At 44.9% G+C, this 22,577-nt stretch overlaps 1 protein-coding gene and 2 long non-coding RNA genes across 10 annotated transcripts in view; 1 reads left to right on the top strand and 2 right to left on the bottom strand.

Annotated features, from left to right (window-relative positions):
- The window catches only part of LOC105418562 (WW domain-binding protein 11-like), a 1,118,483-nt gene that overhangs the window by 603,914 nt on the left and 491,992 nt on the right, over positions 1-22,577 (bottom strand). The gene's annotated exons all lie outside the window — the stretch shown is intronic.
- Positions 7,611-8,178, top strand: LOC115246894 (uncharacterized). The gene is made up of 3 exons (XR_003885988.1): positions 7,611-7,654; positions 7,752-7,829; positions 8,099-8,178. It is a non-coding gene; the product is annotated as an uncharacterized lncRNA (long non-coding RNA).
- On the bottom strand, positions 18,239-20,574 carry LOC115246897 (uncharacterized). Its single transcript, XR_003886000.1, has 3 exons — positions 20,554-20,574; positions 18,903-19,070; positions 18,239-18,299 (listed from the first exon to the last, which is right to left on the bottom strand). It is a non-coding gene; the product is annotated as an uncharacterized lncRNA (long non-coding RNA).

Raw genomic sequence — 22,577 nt, 5'->3', positions numbered from 1 at the left:
TTAACAAACCGATCCTCACAGCATCATATGAAGTTGCGTACCTGATCGCAAAGCAGGGCAAGCCACACACCATTGGTGAAACACTTGTAAAACCAGCTGCGTTAAAGATGGCGAATCTGATACTCGGAACCAAAAATCTGAGTTTATTCTCATTTTAGCGTACATGGCTGATATATTTGCAGCTCTCAATCACCTTAATCAGCAGGGGTGGAGTCAAATCAAATCAAATCAATCTTTATTTATATAGTGTCTTATACAATCAAAATTGTTTCAAGGCGCTTTCCGGAATCCCAGGGCCTAACCCCAGACAAGCAACAGTTGCAAGGAAAAACTCCCCTTTAACAGGAAGAAACCTTGAGCAGGACCAGGCTCATGTAGGGGGACCCTCCTGCTGATGGACAGCTGGGTATAGAGAGAGGAGAGGAGAGGAGAGGAGAGGAGAGGAGAGGAGAGGAGAGGAGAGGAGAGGAGAGGAGAGGAGAGGAGAGGAGAGGAGAGGAGAGGAGAGGGAGAGGACACACACAAAATACACTATACAATGGGTCAGCGGGGCCGGAGGTCATCATGCAGCTCCGAAGGCAGCGATACCTGTAAATGAATGGGGGGGGGGGAGAAGCAGAAAAACTACACAGCAATCAGCGTAACTAATCTGCTTGATGAGGAGAGGAGAGCAGAGGAGAGGAGAGGAAAGGAAACCATGACCCAGTGGGCTGACAGAGGCCTGTCAGGTGATCATGTTTCCGGATCCTGGCAGCCTCAGCCTATAACAGCACAGCTAAGATGTGACCTAACGATTAGACGACCCCCTAAGTATGATAATTTGTCTGTCTATGATAGTAACTGGAACTACAGAATTAGTAACAATAAGCTTTTTCAAGGAGGTAGGTTTTAAGTCTGATCTTAAAAGTTGCGATGGAGTCAGCCTCCCATACCTGATCAGGGAGCTGGTCCCATAGCAGGAGGGCCTGGTAGCTAAATGCTCGGCCCCCCATTCCACTCCTAGAAACTCTGGGAACCACAAGTAGACCAGCATTCTGAGAGCGGAGCGGTCTATTGGGCTGATAAGGTATCACTAGCTCCTCCAGGTAGGATGGAGCTAGGCCTCTGAGGACCTGGTAGGTCAAAAGAAGGGTTTTAAAAATTATTCTAAATTTAATGGGCAGCCAATGAAGCGACGCCATTACAGGAGTCATGTGACCTCTGTGGTCAATACCTGTCAGAACTCTGGCTGCAGCATTTTAGATCAACTGGAGGCTTCTTAAAGAGTTGTTTGGACACCCTGATAATAAAGAATTACAATAGTCCAGCCCAGAAGTAACTAAAGCATGAATTAACTTTTCAGCATCATGCCGCGTCAGCAGCTTCCTGATCTTTGTGATGTTCCTCAGGTGAAAAAAGGCACTTCTAGAGACAAATTTAATGTGTGAGTTGAAGGAGAGATTTTGATCAAAAGTTACTCCTAGATTCCTCACAGAGAGACTAGATGTTAATGAGATACCATCTAGAGTGATCATGTGATCTAATCTATCTCTGAGAGGTTCAGGACCAAACACCATGACCTCAGTTTTTCCTGGGTTAAGGAGGAGGAAATTTGAAGACATCCAGGACTTTATGTCTTTAAGACAGGTCTGGAGCTTCACTAACTTCTGTCTCCTCTGGTTTCATGGATAAATAAAGGTGAGTGTCATCAGCATAACAATGAAAATCTATCCATGCTGCCGAATAATGTTCCCTAAGGGAAGCATGGACAAGGTGAAGAGGATTGGTCCAAGTCCAGAACCTTGAGGAACCCCATGGCTAACCCTACTGTATGAGGAGGGAACACCATGGACATGAGCAAACTGGTATCTATCAGATAAATATGATCTAAACCAGTCTAGTGCTGTCCCTTTAATCCCAATCACATGTTCCAGTCTCTGTAACAGGATGCTGTGATCAACTGGATCAAAAGCAGCACTGAGGTCCAGCAGAACCAGCATAGAGACCAGTCCATGATCTGAAGCTATAAGAAGATCATTATTAACTTTAATAAGTGCTGTTTCTGTGCTGTGGTGAGCTCTAAAGCCTGACTGAAACATCTCAAACAGGCTGTTCCTCTGCAGGTGCTCCAGTAACTGAGTCACCACCACCTTCTCTAGAACTTTAGAGATAAAAGGAAGGTTGGATATTGGCCTATAATTTGCTAAGACATCAGGATCCAGTGATGGTTTTTTAAGCAACGGCTTAATCACTGCCACCTTGTAGGACCGGGGTACATAACCTGTCAGTCCAACAGTCCAACATTGGAGCCCTTCTTTGAGAGCAGCTTCACAACGCTCGTATCCAATAAACTGGCGTTTCTGGACAGTTTGATGAATTTCTTGGCAGGATGTCAGAATATCCTCCCAGTTTTGAGACGAGTCTCAATCATCCAGGTCAGAGTTATCCTAATAAGAGCTCTGCGTCCACTGGACGCGTCACATGCACCACCAAGACAACAGAGACCACAACCACCAGACAGAACCTTCCAGACAGAACACTTAGCACCGGCCCAAATCTGCAACATAGTGGAACCTGTGTTTGAACACCCACTACCTCCAGTACAGAGAAGGCCTCTACAGGCAGAACCATGGTGGTGCAACGGGCTCACCAGTATCTCCCATAGTTGCCAGTCTACAGTATACTGGGAGAAGGTTGAAACCCGAGCCCGACATCCTTCACAGGAACCGGCCCAAGCCCCTGGTTCAGATATGTGGACGACACCTGGGTCAAGATTCTAACAAAGAACTGAAGGCGTTCTCAACCACAGATGATTACGTCACATTCATCTGGCCTTCCTGGACTGTGCAGTGAAGATGGACACAAAGCTCAGCATCGAGGTCCACAGAACACCCACACACAGATCAGCACCTCCCACTGGACTCTCACCACCCACTGGAACACAAGTTGGGTGGAATCAGAACCCTATAACAGGGCTAAAGAAGTAGCCACCACAACCCCAGGCAGGAAGAAGGAACAGGATCATCTCAAAACATGTGGTTACCCAGACTGGGCCTTCAGAGACCTGCAAACAGGAGGATACAAGCACCACCGCGTCTCTATTTAAAAAAAGGATATAAAAAAGTTTATTGCGAGTTTTGTTCAGTAACATTCAACTGCTGTTGTTTGTATCAACTATTTAGATAAAAGAATGTAATTTGCGTAGTAGCTTGGAAAGCAGTGTATTAGCTTTAGCCTTAAAGTTAATACACCGATGACACGCCACAAAGACGTGAAAGCCCCCAAAACACATTTAAAGGTGGATGGAATGTGAAACAGCACAGAAAATTATCATTATTTTTATAATTGACCACTGACTGTAGTGCACCTCACTGTCCACTAGAGGGAGACAGTAACGCATACATTTCTATTAATCTAATTTAAGTCGAACTCTGCTGCTATAATCGCTGCTGACCTTCCCCCTCTTCATCTTCCTCATCTCCCCCAGGATGGTGCAGTTGTTTACACAATATATATCTCCATTTTCCACACCTGTACTTCATCCATTTCAGCCATTTGGTAGCATGAGCGGCAGAAATTGCATTCTCCATGTGGTGTATTGATTAACAACCACAGAGATAGTATAGAAACTGTTTATTTGGACTGTTGGATATGTGTTATCCATTTCTATGTGAGTTCTGTGAGAGTTAGGGTAGTTGATTGAGTAAACGAAGAAGCAGCACGTCGGTGTCCTGTCTTATCAGTACATGTCATTAGCGACGAGGATCAATTTTCATTTTCTTAACGGGGAAGGAGAGACACACGGTGTCGTTACTAGTGAGTACAATGGCCCAGTATGGAGATTAAGGGGCGAGTTTAAGGTGGAAAAGGAGCCGTGGAAGGCGTACGTGGAGCAGCTAGAACAGTTTTTGGAAGCTAATGACGTAGCCGAAGGGAAGAAAGTGGCTACGCTGCTGACTGTAATGGGCGCAACTATGTACGGACTTTTAAGAAACTTAGTGCAGCCCGATAAGCCAAAAGACAAGACGTTTGATGAGATAGTAACTGTTTAAAAGGACATTTTGAGCCCAGGCCGCTGTTGGTAGCAGAAAGGTTACGCTTCAACCGGTGCAACCAAAAAGCTAACCTGCTAACTTGTGTTTGGGATGATCGCTTTTTTTATTTGGCCCTCAGTCCATTTGACTTTGACACCCCTGATCTACAGGTATCGCCGCCTTCATCGCTGTATGCTGACCTACTGACCTCCGACCCCGCTGACCCACTCAACGACTCTACCGGCAGCTTATTTTAATTAATATAATGTATTTCTATGTTCTACCTATTCTCTCCTCTACCTGCCCCCCTTCTCCTCTCTCTCTACCCAGCCGGCCATCAGCAGGAGGGTCCCCCTACATGAGCCTGGTCCTGCTCAAGGTTTCTTCCTGTTAAAGGGGAGTTGTTCCTTGCCACTGTTGCTTGTCTGGGGTCAGGCCCTGGGATTCTGGAAAGCACCTAGAAACAATTGTGATTGTAACAGACGCTATATAAATAATGATTGATTGATTGATTGATTGATTGATTGATTGACTGATTGATTGATTGTAAACATATTTGTTTTATATGTCTTCATTGTACACACCTGGACCACATTGAGGCCCATCAACTCAGACTGATTTGCTGTGGGAGACCCTAACAGCACCATAATGACCCAAGACAACTTAGCTTCTCCGATCGATTAGGCACACAGAGGCCTCCACCACAGTAAGGTGTGGTTGAAGGGGGATAAAAATGATTTTCACTATTAATTATTGTATATAAAGGTGAGTGAAGCACCTCTGATGGGCTCTGGCTTACTGAAATATCAACGCTTCAAATGACAAACACTGAGAGCAGATATTAAAATCAGCCAAAGTACACACACCTGAAGTCAAACAGAAAATACACCAAAATGGTCCTATTGCCTGAGAGTATTTGCTGATCAAACACTCTTACTGCCATAATTAAACAAAGCTGGAGGCTCCTGATAAATATCAGGGCATCTTCATCACTTCCGATCATATTCAATAAATCTGCAGCAGCTACAGCAACAGTTCATCAGCAAACACAAATCCAAGATACAATGCCCATAAAAACTGTTCCCGCCTTTTATAAATGACACAATGCTCCACAAAATCTGCTGATTTTCACAAGAATTTGCAAAACCAAGATTGATTGATTGATTGATTGATTGATTGATTGATTGATTGATTGATTTATTGTTTGATTGATTGATTGTTTGATTGATTGAGGAAGGTGAAGCAGGGCACTGTCAACACTGTGTATAGTGGTGATGGTGTGCTGCTGACCTCAACTCGGGATGTTGTGGCTCAGTGGAAGGAATACTTCGAGGACCTCCTCAATCCCACCAACGCACCTTCCAGTAAGGAAGCAGGGCCTGGGGACCTGGGGACAGGCTCTCATATCTCTGGGGCTGAAGTTGTCGAGGTAGCCAAAAAACTCCTCGGTGGCAAGGCCCCGGAGGTGGATGAGAGCCGCCTGGAGTTCCTTAAGGCTCTGGATGTTGTAGGGCTGTCGTGGTTTACTCGACTTTGCAACATCGCGTGGACATCGGGGACGGTGCCGCTGGATTGGCAGACCGGAGTGGTAGTCCCTCTTTTTAAGAAGGGGGACCCGAGGGTGTGTTCCAACTATAGGGGGATCACACTCCTCAGCCTCCCTGGTAAGGTCTATTCAGGGGTACTGGAGAGGAGGGTCTGCCGGAGAGTCGAATCTTGGATTCAGGAGGAACAATGTGGTTTTGGTCCTGGGTGTGGAACGGTGGACCAGCTCTACACTGTGGGCTTGGAGAAGGCATTCGACCGTGTCCCTTGGGGGGTCCTGTGGGGTTCCTCCGAGAGTATGGGGTGCCGGGCCCTCTGATACGGGCCGTCCGCTCCCTGTACGATCGATGTCAGAGTTCGATCCACATTGCTGGCAGTAAGTCGAACTCGTTTCCAGTGAGGGTTGGCCTCCGCCAGGGCTGCCCTGTGTCACCGATTCTGTTCAGAATTTTTATGGACAGAATATCTAGGTGCAGTCATGGTGTTGAGGGGGTCCGGTTTGGTGACCTCAGGATCGGGTCTCTGCTTTTTGCGGATGATGTGGTCCTGTTGGCGTCATCGGCCCGTGACCTCCAACTATCACTGGATCGGTTCGCCGCCGCCTGTGAAGCGGCTGGGATGAAAATCAACACCTCCAAATCCGAGGCCATGGTTCTCAAATGGAAAAAGGCGGAGTGCCTTCTCCGGGTCAAGGAGGAGATCCTGCCCCAAGTGGAGGGGTTCAAGTACCTTGGGGTCTTGTTCACGAGTGAGGGAAGAATGGAGCAGGAGATCGACAGGCGGACCGGTGCAGCAGTCATGGGGACTCTGCACCGGTCCGTAGTGGTGAAGAGAGAGCTGAGCCAAAAGGCAAAGCTCTCGATTTACCGGTCGATCTTCGTTCCTACCCTCACCTATGGTCATGAGCTTTGGGTAATGACCGAAAGAACAAGATCACGGGTACAAGCGGCTGAAATGGGCTTCCTCCGTAGGGTGGGTGGGCTCTCCCTTAGAGATAGGGTGAGAAGCTCTGCCATCCGGGAGGAGCTCCGAGTGGAGCTGCTGCTCCTCTGCGTTGAGAGGAGCCAGATGACGTGCCGTAGTTAGGATGCCCCCTGGACGCTTCCCTGGTGAGGTGTTCAGGGCACGTCCCTCCGGTAGGAGGCCCCCAGGAAGACCCAGAACACGTTGAAGAGACTATGTCTCTCGACTGGTCTGGGAACGCCTGGGGATCCCCCCTGACGAGCTGGAAGAAGTAGCTGGGGAGAGGGAAGTCTGGGCTTCTCTTCTTAGGCTGCTGCCCCCGCGACCCGACCCCGGATAAGTGGTAGAGGATGGATGGAAAATCAAGTCAGTTCCTCAACAGGAAGACAGGTTGGAAAGCACCTGTACCAGCCATCTTCTCCATTGTGTTTTGACCCCCCCAAGAAACACTTTGTACAGTCAATACAGCAGCAGTACAACAGGTGATACGTGTCAGAGTAGGATAAATAGCAAGGGGGAAAGCAAACATGAGTTTGGATGAAGAATGAGTGAATATTCTTTATTTCCATTAGCGTGACACCCCTCAGGTGTACATTATCTCTGTCAAACACTTTAGATGATTTTGGATCAGTGATCATGTTTATTCTAGGGGGACTGTGCTTGACTAAGACACACACACACACACACACACACACACACACACACACACACACACACTCTCTCTCTCTCTCTTTCACACACACACACACACACACACACACACACACACACACACACACTCTCTCTCTCTCTTTCACACACACACACACACACACACACACACACACACAGAGCTAACTGAGTGTATAAAAGGCAGGTGGAGACAGGTGAGCTGTGAGAGCAGAGAGCAGCTACTGAAGGTGAGTTCACACACTGGACATCAGTGATGCTGTTTCCCTCTGTGGAGTCAGTCAGTCAGTCAGTCAGTCAGTCAGTCAGCCAGTCAGTCAGTCACTCAGTCAGTCAGCCAGCCAGTCAGCCAGCCAGTCAGTCAGTCAGTCAGCCAGCCAGCCAGCCAGTCAGTCAGCCAGTCAGCCAGCCAGCCAGCCACCCACCTGATTCAGCTGTCTGTCAGACCTCCAGTCAGCCACTGGGTAAAGAAAGCTGCCTTTAATCTGCAGTCTAGAAGAATTCAGAGGGATTCAAATGTGCCAGGATGAAGAAAATCTCCCCTCTGAATGTGTTGTGCAGATGAAGCTGAAGGCAGCGATCTTCATCATGTGGAGGGGACAAATGATCATCCAGTTGATGAATCTGGAGAGGCCAGCGGTAAGTCAGAAGCCTCAGAGAGAAAAGTGTCTCTCAGCTCTATTAGCTGCTCGTCAGCAGGGGCAGTAGAAGAGGACCAAGTCAGACAGTTTCCAGGGGACGCACATTTACTTTCTTTTCTCTTTTCATCTGGAGAATGTCCATATATTTGACACAGACAGTCTTTAAATCAGATGATCTCCTGAGACAAAGACAAGAACAGCATGATTAAAGGTTTAATCAGAAGCATTTAGAAGCACCTGACTGACGTGTGATACCCTTTTCTTCAGAACTCTGCCCGCCAGTATGTGGATGAAGGTTTTCTCTCCATGACAGCTGTCAAAGGTCGGACTTTACTTTTGTCTTTCAGTTTATTAAGTTCATCTGTTTTGTTCACTCTAACGTGAATATTTGATGCTCTTCCAAACTTCATGTTATCCAGCAGCTGTGTTGTCATGACAACAGATTACAACACAGCTGAAACAAGTCTTCGATCATCATCATCATCACCAGCAGCAGTTTGATGCCTTCTACCAGTGAATCTATCAAGCTTTACTTCTGTTGTTGCCATGGTGATTTTGAAGCTGATGATTTGTTTGATTGACAGCTATAAATAAACAGTTGCATCATCTTCTGGTCTTCATTTGATCATTTACTAGCAGATTCAAAAATAAACAAATGCTGAATCCTGATGGTCAACGCATGGACCCAGGCTCATTTAGAGGACTCAGACAGGAGCTGAATGTGACCTGGCAAAAGGGTTAGCAAAAGTGGCTATTGTGTCCTTCAGTCCAGATGGGTGATGCAGTGAGTCAGTCTTTCAAATGAACCCAAGCACATGTTTTGGTTGAAGGTTAGTTAATAAATTGGAGTGATATATTGTTGCCACGAGGAATATGATCATTAATATGGGCCGGAGGGTTAGGACGCAATACGTTAGCCAACGGAAGCTCCACTCTCCCAACTAAATGCTGGTTCACCTGTCTTTGTATTGATCCAGGAACCATAAGGAGATCATTGGATAAAGACCAATGAGGATTCAGGAAAGGAAGGTCAATGAATAACATTTGTCTCATCCTTGATTAACTGATTATAGTTATTACACATAAGTGATTCAATTTTTCAATTCAATTCAATCTTTATTTATATGGCACTTTTCATACACTGGGTAGCACAAAGTGCCTCACAGAGGATAAAAACAACAAAGAGAAACAAGAGAATCAAGAAAAAGGACACACACACAGATACACACACACACACATGCATACACAAAATCAAACACACACACAAACAAGCTGAGACATGGCTGGGCACCGAGACCTGAGGCGAAGGAGATGCCACCTTTGGAGGCCCACCAGGCCGAGGGAGGTCACGGTCCGTGGCCACAGGTGGTACCGCCACAAAGACCACCCTGACCCGGACAGACCGGAGGCTCCACACCAAAGCACAGAGCCCCCTAACCACCCAGGCCAGAGCTGTCCACGGGACAGCACCCCTAGTGGTAGACCGGAAACATCTCCCAGCCTGGCAGGCCCCCATGAGGAAACCCCATGAGGAAACACTGGAGCTAAAAACTGAAGGACTGAAACAGTAAATGGGATAAAAGGCGTAAAAGCTAAAAACTGAGAAACTAAGAACTGAGGGAGTAAAACAGTAAAGGTATCAAGTCAAATAAGGATAAGACATAAAAAAGGATGAGAACATAAAAGAAATTAAAAATAATCATAAAATCAGTTAAAGGCCTGATTAAAAAGGTGTGTCTTGAGCCTCTTTTTAAAAATCTCAGCAGCCTCTGCGGCCCTGAGGTTCTCCGGCAGGCTGTTCCACAGTCGGGGACCATAATAACTGAAGGCCGCGTCCCCGTGCGTTTTAGAGCTTACATGTGGAATGGTTAAAAGGCCGGTGCCGGAGGACCTCAGAGTCTGTGAGGGTTGATAGAGTAAAAGCAGGTCAGATAAATAAGTCGGGCCGAGACCATTAAGACATTTAAAAACGAATAAAAGAACCTTCAAATCGATCCTGAAAGGCACGGGTAGCCAATGCAGTGATTCTAAAACCGGTGTGATGTGCTCCTGCCCTCTGGTCCTCGTCAGCACCCGTGCAGCTGAGTTTTGTAATAATTGTAGGTTAGAGATGCTCTTTTTGGGAAGACCAGAGAGCAGGGCATTACAATAATCTAGACCACAAGAGATCAAAGCGTGCATCAGCACCTCCGTGCTGGCCTGAGAGAGAAACGGGCGGACTCTGGCTATATTCTTCAGGTGGTAAAAACCCACCTTTGTTATGTTTTTGATGTGTGGGATAAAACTAAGCTCAGAGTCAAAGATCACACCCAGATTTCTGACAGATTGAGATGGTTTAAAATCCTTTAATTTTGGTACAAGTTTCTCTCTCTGACCTTCAGGACCAATGACTAAGACTTCTGTTTGGTCCTGGTTGAGCTGTAGGAAGTTTTCTGCCATCCATGACTGGATATCTAGAATACAGTTAAAAAGGGCATCAACTGGCCCTGTGTCACCAGGAGCCACGGCGATGTACAGCTGCGTATCGTCAGCATAGCTGTGGAAGCTGATGCCGTGGCTCCTGATGACGTCCCCAAGAGGAAGCATGGAAAGATTAAAAAGGGTTGGACCTAAGATTGACCCTTGGGGAACCCCACAACCTCCTATCTTTAGTATTGCTGCGCCAACTGGTGGTCTTTTGGGTTGAGGATAACGGTGATCTATATGTAGCTATAGCGTCATTGGCCTCCACTCCAGCCACTCCTGGTAGTTCCTCAAAAACACTGAGTTTCTAGTGGATGCACAATCTGTGGAAGCCAACATAGAAACTTCTGAAGAGCCAAAGTTCTTGCAACAAAAATATAGTCCCCAATTAGGTTGTTTTGTTATCACACGACCCCGTCCCCGTTATCTTAAGAGAATATAAAAGAATGAGTGGAGACAGAAGAGAGAATGAGACGTTTCTGGCGCGTGTCGCTCTTGATTTAGTGTTTATTTTTGCAGTAAACTTAAAGGAGGCCTTTACACTTTATGTTTGATTAAATTTAAGCTGATATTCCATTCTTGACATCTTTAAATTTACTGTATTCATGGGAGATTTATTTGGTCATTTTGCTTCTTTTTATTTCCTATTTCCCACATTTATTCATAGTTTTTATTAAATTGCAATAAATCCTATAACATTGAACAGACTGACTAAAGTCAAATGACCTGCGGTTCCCACCGATAGCCGTCATTCTGATGGGTTTTTGCTGGCTGCAGCTGAAATATTCCAATGCTCCATGTCACAGAGACAGTAAATACTAAACCCTAAAGATTCTGAAGGCAGGATGTAAAATAGTAACGTATAATACAGACATTTGAAGAGACAATTAAGAGAATGTTTCCATGCTTCTAAGAGTGGCCGAGGAGCCATTTAGAACTTTATAAAGATGCATTGTGTGATACCAGGAACTAATTTAACTTCAAGGCGAAGCTGCTTCTGCTTTGTCGACCATCGACTGATCTCCTGAAAGTCCACCAGCGCTTTTTAAAAACTGAATTTTTCATCTATGGAGGGAGTAGACGGCAGATGTTTCCACAGATGTTCTTCACCAGTGGTCAGTGAGTGATGCAGCAGATGAGCGGGAGTTGACTGGCTACAACCAGCCATGACTCAATGTCTCCAGCCCATAGTGTGGATTCTCTACGAGATCAGACAGCAGCTTCACTCCTGAATCCTGCAGCTGGTTCCCACTCAGGTCCAGTTCTCTGAGATGGGAGGGATTGGACCTCAGCGCCGAGGCCAGAGAGTCACAGCTGATCCCTGATAAACTGCAGCTCCCTAATCTAAATAAAGAAGGGAAACTTTTATAAGGTTATAAGTGAAACCAGTATTAATCTGAAAGGTTAATCAAAGGCATGATCTGTAAATATTTAATTTAGTTACAGGTTAAAAAATGATAGTAATATGTAATTACCACAATTCCAACCTCTCAGGTTTGCACTGTTCCAAAGGAGAATATATATTGTTCTGGCCCTCACTCTTCCCAGGTTCTCCCACCTCTTTCCCTCCCATCTCATCATGGAGATCCATCTCACCTGTGGCTCATCTTTAAAGGCACAACCTGTCTTAGATGACTTCCTGTCTCCCTCACCATCTCCCTCCTCGTTGGCTGGTGTCTACCAGGCACCCTCACCTAGTTTTGTCTAATTTTGGTTACCATCTGTTGGCTTTTTCATTGTCCTTAAATCAATTTATCATGAATAAGTGGTCCCCGTGTGGCCCTCCCTCCTGAAGGAACTGGGCACAACACACACACTCAGAAAGTGTGAGGACCCTCGGATGGAATAATGGACATTTCTGAGAATGGTGTTTACCTCAGAGTTTCCAGTCGGCAGTTTGGAAAGTGGAGAAAACCACAGAGCAGCTTCACTCCTGGATCCTGCAGCTGGTTCTCACTCAGGTTCAGTTCTCTGAGATGGGAGGGATTGGACCTCAGCGCCGAGGCCAGAGAGCCACAGCTGATCTCTGATAACCTGCAGTGCTCTAATCTGAAAAATGCAGGATGAGGTTATACGGTGCAGGTCTGCATGTTATCTGCGTCAGTACTAAACCTACGTTAGTTCTTAGTTGGGTCAGACCTGAATTCACGATATTACAATGAATTTTTTTAATGTGGTGCATCACAGCAGTGTTGAGAACAGCCTCACTTCACCATCTTAGCAGCTGGTATATAGGTAGAAAAATGAAGACTGACCTGAGCCTCTCCAGTTTACAGTTTGGACTCTTCAGTCCAGAACAGAGCCGCTTCACTCCTGAATCCTGCAACGTGTTGAAGCTCAGGTCCAGAACCCTCAGATGGGAGTGGTTGGACTTCAGAGCTGAGGCCACAGAATCACAGCTGGTCTCTGATAAACTGCAGCCACTTAGTCTAAAATAACAATTATTTTGAGAGAAGACAAATAAAAATCAACATGTACCAGAGCAAAACACAGCTTACAAGCAACAAACCTCTGGTCCTGCACCGGCTTATCTGCCGTATGTTCCTATTTTGGGTTATTTCAGGGCGGTTGGACAAGATCTACGCCGTATGTAAAGTGTGTGTGGGTCAAAATACCTCCCAAGTTTGTGAGACCACATTTCTCAATAGCACTCAACTCTTGTCAGGAGTTGGGACAAAGCGACCCACTCCTGATAGCTTGTGGGCGATGCTGCAGCGACCCTGCAATCCCTACACTCTCTGGTGAAACCAAATCAAAGGTTTTAGACACTGCTGGATGCTGGAAGGGTGGCTATAGTCTGGACGCATCGTTCCCCTGACTGCACATTTCTCCAACAATGATTGGCAGCTGGTGTCACTTGTTCTCCAGATGAGAGAAGGAAAGAGAGCCCCCCCACAGTGTGTTTGATTGCCCCACTGCAAGCTCAATGCTGCCAGAAAACATTGCAGGAGCATCAATTCCCCTCAGGGCATCAACAAGGAGCTCAGGAAAAGGTGCAGCTGCCACCTACTAGAGACAAGCACACTGAGCTGAGATTCAAAGCCCTCTCCTCCCAAGAGAAGAGCTTGTTTGTTGGAGGCTCTTCTGGGCGATACCTGGTGCCACAGCTCCAGCTCAGCCCGTCTCTGGAGCTGAGGTGGAGCTTAGCAAGTTTCATGGTTCTCCACCACTTCCTCTGGCTGAGGACCTTCTCAGCTGGTGGTTTCTGCTCCACCTTCCAAGTTGAGCAGGTGATACTTCTGCATTCCTGCCACCAGTGTCTCTGCAGAAAGAGTCTTCTCTACTGTTTTATATTATATTATAGAAAATTAGGATTTTTGGCTGATGTCTTAGATGTTGTTGACTAAGAGCAGGTTTTTCTTTAATAACATAGAAAGATTCGATGAGAGGAGCAAATGTATTATTTTATGAGCTCCTTCCACTACTATTATATACACATACTTCCATATTGTCTTAGATTGCAAGCTGCATTTATTGCATCGTTCATAGAAAGTCATATTTGTGAGGAGAAAACTCAAATAAGGTCATTTGCTTTAATGACCATTACAAAAGAAGGAGGCGATGAACAAACAGATTTATCTAAAAATGTGTGAAAACTTATGGATGGAAACCTTTTTTAAATGGTTGCATTGTGTAGAATCGGTGTAGAATCAACTTGTTGACTTCTGATTTGGACTCCAATGGAAGTGAGGTGCAACAATTGTGGATGCTGAAAGCTTCAGATCTTCATGAAGGTTTCTGTGGTTGGACTGACCTGCTGCCCCTTTAAGAGGGAGGCAGGTTTGGGCTTCTGGCTGGAATGAAGCCACCTCAGATGAGAATGATTGCAGGCTTTCGGTACCAAGGTTTAACAGGGGGCTCACTTCACACTTGGGCTTTTCTCTTTTTTGGGATGGCTTTTCTCAGTAGAGAAGGGGCATGGCACACTGCAGCAGCTTTCTTTTGGGGGTTTCTAGTTTTCCTTCTGATCTTTAAAAGACAGGAAGAACCATTTTTGATTGGTCTGAATGTTTGGGCGGTTTTGTGGCCAGCCTAAAATAAAACAAGACAAATCTACAACTGATACTTCCTTTCTAGTCATTGATGACCATCCTCACATGGGACAGATTTCCACAACCAATTTAATACTGCAAATCTGTCCTGTGTGGTCTTTTTTCTGAGAACTGTAACACTACGTTTATAACAAAGATCAAACATGGAAACAGTTATTGTCTAACTAGTTACACCTGGGAAAATACTGGATCATCTCTGACTGACCTGAGAGTCTCCAGCTCACAGAGAGGATCCTGGAGAAAACCACAGAGCAGCTTCACTGCTGGATCCTTCAGCTGGTTCCCACGCAGCTCCAGAACCCTCAGATGGGAGGGATTGGACCTCAGCGCCGAGGCCAGAGAGCCACAGCTGATCTCTGATAAACTGCAGAACCCCAGCCTGGAAAAGGAATAAATGGGTCAAATAAAAACACATTTCTAAATCTGAAAATGAAGAGAAAAGCAGAAAATGTAAAGAAATTTAGAAAAGACCAACAGAGGCCTCCTGACCTGAGCGTCTCCAGTCTGCAGTTTGGATGCATCATTGCAGAAGACAGTAACTTTACTCCGGCATCTGTCAGGATTTGGTTCCAGCTTAAGCTCAGCTCCCGTAGATGAGAAGGGTTTGACGTCATTGCTGAGGCCACAACTTCACAATCACTCTTTGAAAGAAAACTACCAGACAGTCTGTTGTGTATGAAACAAAAATAGTGAGTCAAACTTTGGGATTTCTCATCAACTCATCTGAGAATCTACCTCAACACAAATGTAGCTCATTTCCTGGAAAAGCTAAATTCAACACCGTAGAGCAACAGTTTGAACGACCATCAGATCTGAAATGCAACTGAATTATTCTCAACATTTGTCTTATTTTAGAACAGCTCATAATTACTCAATATTTAAAATGATTACAGCAAATGGTTTAAAGAAGAGTGCATCTTTTTATCTGTCTATCGGCTCTTTGGATATTTTGCATTTCATCCAATTTGTACGATGGTGCGTCAAGTCTTAATTCAGCGATCCGATCGATGACATCAGAGTCTCTGGTTGCATCGATTGCCCTCAGCTTCTGTTCTATCTGCCTGTTTTCCTTCAAATCATTTTCACTGCACCTTTTGTTGCTAGTGATGAAGTTGCCACCTAACGGGTGTGGAAAGGGTCAAACAACTTTGTGGGTCACATAAAGGCTCCAAACGGAACCGCCACAAAGACCTAAAACACCCATTTAAACCAACGAGGCCGGCTGTTTTTACGTTGAACAAATGAAGCAAAATAGTCACGTGTCATTAGTTAAAATGTGTTTTTCTGTTGTTTGAATACGATGTATACAAACAAACAAAAGTTATTTAATGACATGACAGTCATTTCATGATAGTCAGTTAACTTGTGGCTCCTATTATTCCTGCCTTATGTTGGTTTGTCTGGATTGACCTTTGAACTTATATCCAGCCAGTGTTGAACATTTCTGGATGAATTGTTGTTGTTTTTAATTTATGGACGCTGCAATGGAGATAAAGAATTGAAGGAATGACCACTGGAGGGGGTATTGCTACCTGACATGATCCACTCGCTTGATTTAAACGCCGATGTCTGGCCCCAAAAATCTTTACTTACACGGCCTTCCTGCAGTTCCTCACAGCTGGAATCAGGCGACATCGTCCCTCCTCTGAGGTGTTGTACTGCAGCAGGTTCAGCTCATCCAGAACCTCCTCTGACATCTGCAGCAGGTAGGCCAGAGCTGAACAGTGGATCTCTGACAGTTCCCTCTCTGATTTCTTCTCTGACTTCAGGAACTCTTGGATCTCCTGATGGACTGACTGATCCTTCATCTCCATCAGACAGAGGAAGATGTTGATGCTTCTGTCTGGGGAGATTTCATCACTGTTCACCTTCTTCAGGTTGTTGAGGACCTTCTGGATGGTTTCTGGGTAGCTGTCCATCTGATCCAACAGTCCACCCAAGATCCTCTGATTGGACTCCAGAGAGAGACCATGAAGGAAGCGAACAAACAAGTCCAGGTGGCCATTTTCACTTTTGAGAGATTTCCTTAGTGCTCTCCTGAGGAAGTCATCAAGAGATGTGATTGGTTTAGAATATTTTAGGAACTGATTTATAACCACTGTGTCTTTCCTGGTGTAACGGTGGAACATGTAGACGGCAGCCAGAAACTCCTGAATGCTCAGATGAACAAAGCAGTAGACTGATTTCTGGAAGATCACACTCTCTCTCTTGAAGATCTCTGTACAAACTCCTGAGTACACCGACACCTCGGAGACGTCCAGTCCACATCGCTCCAGGTCTTCTGAGTAGAACATGATGTTTCCTTTCTCCAGATGTTCAAACGCCAGCCGACCCAACTTCAGAAGGAGTTCTTTATCAGCCTTATTCAGTTCCTCTGGTCTCTGCTTTCCTCCATACTTCTGCTTCTTCCTCTTTATCTGAACCCTCAGGAAGTGTGAGTAGAGGTCAGTCAGGGTTTGGGGCAGCTCTCCTCTCTGGTCTCTGGTCATCATGTCCTCCAGAACTATAGCAGTGATCCAGCAGAAAACTGGGATCAGACACATGATGTGGAGGCTCCTGGAGGCCTTGATGTGTGAGATGATTCTCTTGGACAGATCTTCATCACTGAACCTCCTCCTGAAGTACTCCTCCTTCTGGGAGTCAGTGAAGCCTCGTACTTCTGTGATCCTGTCGACACACCAGGGAGGAATCTGATAGGCTGCTGCAGGTCTGGAGGTGATCCAGATGAGAGCTGAGGGAAGCAGGTTCCCCTGGATGAGGTTCACCAGGAGCACGCCAACGGACGATACTTGTGTGACATCAGAGATGACCTGATGCTTGTTGAAACCCAGTGAAAATCTGCTTTCATCCAGGCCATCAAAGATGAACAGAAGTTTCCAGACAGTCTTCTGCTCTGATCTTCTGTAATGTTGGATGGAAAACATGAAGCAGTGAGAGAAGACTGTGCTGCTCATCTCTGATCAAGTTCAGCTCCCTCCATGAGAGCGGAAGCACCAGACTGATGTCTTGGTTCTCCAAACCTTCTGCCCAGTCCAGACTGAACTTCTGCACTGAGAAGGTTTTTCCAACGCCGGCGACACCGATGGTCAGAACCACTCTGATGTGTCTCTGTTGCTCAGATAAGACTTTGAAGATGTCCTGGCACTTGATTGGAGTGTCCTGGATGTTCTTCTTGGAGGTTCTCTCAAGCTGTCTCACCTCATGTTGTGTGTCCACCTCCTCACTTTGTCCCTCAGTGATGTAGAGCTCAGTGTAGATCGTGTTCAGCAGGGTTCCACTTCCTGCTTCATTAGTTCCTTCAGTCACATGTTCACATCTTCTCTTCAGACTCATCTTATGACCTTCTATCACCTCCTGCAGATCACTTCCTGAACATAAGTAAACCAATGATTTCCATCTATAATAAATCATCAACACAATTACAAATTCATGACATCACAAATTAAATCTCATATTGAACAGTTTTACTTTGTTTGGGCTTCATTTCAGCATCTCCAGATCTGCTTCCAGATTGTGAACAAGAGGACTCTCCTGGTGGAGCTGACTGGTCCCAGTTTGATAGGATGTGCTCCCCCCTCTCACTATGAAACACATCTCTATTAGTCCTTTGATTTATAGGATGAAAGAACCTGATCAAGACTCAATATTGTTCCAGCATTTATGTCTGAATTCATCTTTCAGTTTAAACCTGATTCTTGTTTCTAATCAACAATATTCACATTAAGTCTGTAACTATATGACTGTCTGAGGTTTAAGTGTTAAACATCTCCAATAATAAACTCACAACCTGCTGCTGTTAATGTGACTAACAGCTGGCACACAAACACATCATCACGCTTTAGTTTTCTCACATTTCCTCTGAACTTCTGAAGTTTACGATAACACCTTTGGACCGGTCACTCTTCAGGGACACCCAGCTGGGCACTGTGGACTCTGCTCTGTCCTCGTCCATCCTGAGGAAACATCAGAAATAGTGATGAGACTGTGATGAAGGTAAATAATCTGGAGAGGTTGGAGTTCAATAATCCCAATTCACTGCATTTTTATCAAACAGGAACATTTCTAATCCATTCTGGATAACAACTGAATCAATAAATCAATGATGTCTCTGTATAATTTTCATGTTTTCAGAGTTGAAGCTGCTTTTTTTAACTGTTCCCTGCAGTGAGAAAAGAACTGGCACCTTTTCCAGCCCCTCATCCTGCAGCACTGAATGTGCTCTAAAGTTCTTTCCAGAGCAAACGTCTCTGCACGTGCAGCAACATGTTGTAGTCATGGATCCGTGAGGAGAACCGGATACAGGAAACGCCCCCACTTTGATCCCAAAACCCAACTGGTGGCCAACGGTGGTCCGGTAATGACGGGGACGCTGGTCCATCGGGCCGACAACACTGGTTTTCCACAGGCCAACATGGTGAAAGGACTGTGCACCGTTTCATTTTAAGGACCTGATGAATTTCATTTTTCACGATAGTGGAGGCTAATACCTACAAAATGATGTTTTGTATGGTTGTGAAATGTTCTAAGGCAGAGTTATGTGGTTCAGAAAACCTTACTTTAAAGGTGAGCCTTGAGGTCCAATACCGAAGTTTTCAGGGTGCCCTTTGGACATGTCGCTCTTCATGGACACACAGCTGGGCACTGTGGACTCTGCTCTCTCTTCCTCTTCCATCACACATTCGCTCATTTTTAAATGTGAGTCTAAACGGTGAAGCAGGAACAGTCTGCTGACACAGAAAAGAAGATTAAAGAACATGATTCTCAGTATGAAGACAAGCAGAGGTCTGTCCAATGACGTATTGTCGGCTCATTCACATCAAAATCTATTATATGATGTCACCCTGTACATCATACAGGCCACATATATATTGGAAAAAAGTTTTGGGACATCTTAAAAGTTTACACCATGTTAAACATAAAATAGTGGTGGAAAAAATGTTTCTCCTGGGTGTTTCAGAAGGTGCGGTGGCATCAGACGGACGCGCACAAATACAAATTAAATCATTTTTTATCTGGTTATGGTTTACAAGAAAACCTAAATTCTTTCAAGATGTCAGTTCTCAACATTAAATTCAACAAATAAGATGAGAATGCATTCAAAACTAAACAGAAATACGTCATCACATCATCAAAGTGGGTCAAATGCAGCATCATCTTCTGTCATCTCAGACAGGATTCCAAGAAGAGGATCTTCATTTTCAACAACGCACCTTGACATCTCATCATGGCTCGTCTGTCAGATTACAAGCAGCTTTTTTTGATCAGGCGCATCATGTTTCTCACCAACACATGATGGTGCTGGAAAAAACATTTGTAGCCTGACCTAGAGGTCAAAACTCTGCATGGCGTGCACAGCTACTAGCTGCAGCTGGTGGTTGTGGCGGAGGAGATCCCAAACATATCTAGCAAGCTTGTTTTGGAGCAGAGCTTGTCCACCACCTCTGACCCCACTCATCACAGAAGTCCCACCATATCCATGGCCAGGTGTGTTGGCAGCATTGGAGCCAGCCTCAGGAAAAAGGTGTGTCAATATCTCAGAAGTGATGCATCAAGTTGCCACGACCCAACAGAAGTCAAGCAACCCAACATGCTGAATAGAATAGATGACACACAGCAAAGGGCAAAAAACATCCAATTCTGCTAAGACTGATCTGATCTGACCACATGTACAGGACCAAAAATATGAAAACGCCATGGGTTTAGTTTTAGTTTCGTTTTCTTGACTGCTTCATTCAAAACAGAACACATTTCATAAATCCATAATAACAAATTCATATTCCACAAAGACCCAGTTGTTAAAACAATAAAATGGAATGCCTTGATCTCTCCCTCTTTACATACTCTCCTTTTTTAAATAAAGGATTGATTGTCCCCCTGGTGGAGGGACAAAGAGAGGAGGCTAAAACTTCCGCGTTTGTGTCCCTCTTTCCGTGGATTTTTCCACTAACTGCAAATAATATTGTCGACTTATTGTGAGTATTAAAATGTGCTTCCTCAACCTCTAAAATGTTGGCTCAGGGTTAGCGGAAAACGCAGTTAGAGGAAACACGGTACAAAGTTTGATCATGCGTCACAACATTCCCGTCGACCAGCCGCAATGTGCGTCCGAAACACGCGCACGCTCATTGCGCACACGCAGCTTATTAAGCCGCATCTCGCAGCGGAACATTGATTCGAGACGACAGCAGTGAAAGAACCAAATGCTACCTGAATATTAGAGGTTTTCCATCAGGGCTCGGTCACTCAAGATGGAGCCCGAAGTTGAGAACTTTCACTTTCGCTTCTTCTTCCTCTACACGTCACGTGTTCGTGGTTGGATCGCGTCATATCCAGCACAAGCGCCTCTCTTCAGAACAATTTGGTCCACGTTTTAACTGAAATACTGGGAAACAACTGGAGTTCGTCTGACAGATGTTCGTTTTTGGGTGCGGAATCAAACTGGGTCAACTTTTTGATCTATAGGATCCCCTCTGGTTCAAAGTGCCCCCTAGAGGATATTGACAGTACTGACCTTTTGGGGGCTGCACACACCTCTTAATGGTGACGGCACCAACGGAGCTGATCCAGTTGTCATCAGCTGGCCAGTCTGACTCCAGCTCATTAGGGGAACTTTGCTGATCTGGAGGAGAAGCTTTCAAAACTTGACGGGCTGGGGGGGAAATGACTGTAATTTTGGAATCAGCGTGCCAATTTTATTTTTAATCAGAATAATTTAGAATAATTTCAACAGGATATTTTCAAATTGTTCCCCAGTGTAACTTCACCTGAAATTGTGGACTCCAGAATATCACCATTAAATCCATTTAATCACTTAATAGCTGTGGAATTTGAGCCGTGAGAAAAATATCTCTCCATCATGATTTCCAGAATTTTTCATCAATATCTGAGATTCTTCAAAAGCTTCGCTGGTGTTGGGTTTTTATTGCTTCTGCTTCATTTTCAGGCGCAGTTCTTTTATTTTCAAATCAAATCAAATCATCTTTATTTGTAATGTCTGTTGTAGTCAAACTTGGTGCTATGCAGAATCCCAGGGCCTGATCCCTAACAATCAACAGGAAAATCTCCCCTTTAACAGGAAGAAACCTTGAGCAGGACCAGGCTCATATGGGGGGGGACCCTCCTGCTGATGGGGGGGGGGGGGGGGGGGGGGTGGGTAGGGAGAGAGGAGGAGAAGGGGGAGGACAGGTAGAGGAGAGAATAGTCAGACATCATTCAATTCATTTTAAAACGCACTACATTATATATTTTGAATAGCTGGTGCTGGTAATCGGAAGGATAAAACTATTCTGTAAAAATGTATATTTAGCTTTGTGAAATGGTATCGTATAGGTCAAATAAGAAAACAAGATCAACTGCTGAACCAGTGCAATTTATTTTTAACGTGTTAATCTCCACAAAGAAAGAAAAACCACAAACAACAAGTTTATAGTGGTCCAGTAATGCGCTATAGTCATACACCAGTACAGTTAACAATAACTCATGTTTTCCACCTGCTTTTCCATCTTCAGTGGGAATAATCCAGGGCGTTCTGGGCTTGAACAAAGGTATTAAAAGCTGGCTGAATGTCTGAGGTGACTGAAGGACACACTTGGGCTTTTCTCAATAGAGAAGGGGCACGGCACAGTGCAGCAGGTTCTCATCTTTAAATTTACTGTATTCATGGGAGATTTATTTGGTCATTTTGCTTCTTTTTATTTCCTATTTCCCACATTTATTCATAGTTTTTATTAGATTGCAATAAATCCTATAACATTTAACAGACTGACTAAAGTCAAATGAGCTGCGGTTCCCACCGATAGCCGTCATTGTGATGGGTTTTTGCTGGCTGCAGCTGAAATATTCCAATGCTCCATGTCACAGAGACAGTAAATACTGAAGAGAATTAGTTTATCTTGTTAGCATCTTTTATCTTATTAGCATGTGTTATACTATATGTTTTTGTTTTATGTTACAGTTAGTTCAGAAGTTAGGGATAGTATATAATCTTTAGTAGGAATACACATAAGCAAGTCAGTTGACCCTTCTTTGACATGAATACTGCTTAGACATAGAGTCCTCGCAACAAGAGTCCTCTGAAGATTCTACTAGTGATACTCCTTGTGTAGATACCCAAGTAGACAATGCTACCTCACTATGTGAGGAAGAAACAGTCTCCAGTAATGGAACTTCTGATGGTGCATCCTCTGAAGCTGACAGCTATTCATCAGAGGTGTCTCCAGTAGTGACTACTC

This window comes from Takifugu rubripes, chromosome 19, assembly GCF_901000725.2.
Source record: "Takifugu rubripes chromosome 19, fTakRub1.2, whole genome shotgun sequence".
In the NCBI taxonomy this organism is placed as follows: Eukaryota; Metazoa; Chordata; class Actinopteri; order Tetraodontiformes; family Tetraodontidae; genus Takifugu; species Takifugu rubripes.
Note: the sequence above shows the minus strand (reverse complement) of the source record. Positions and strands in the feature narration are given on the sequence as shown.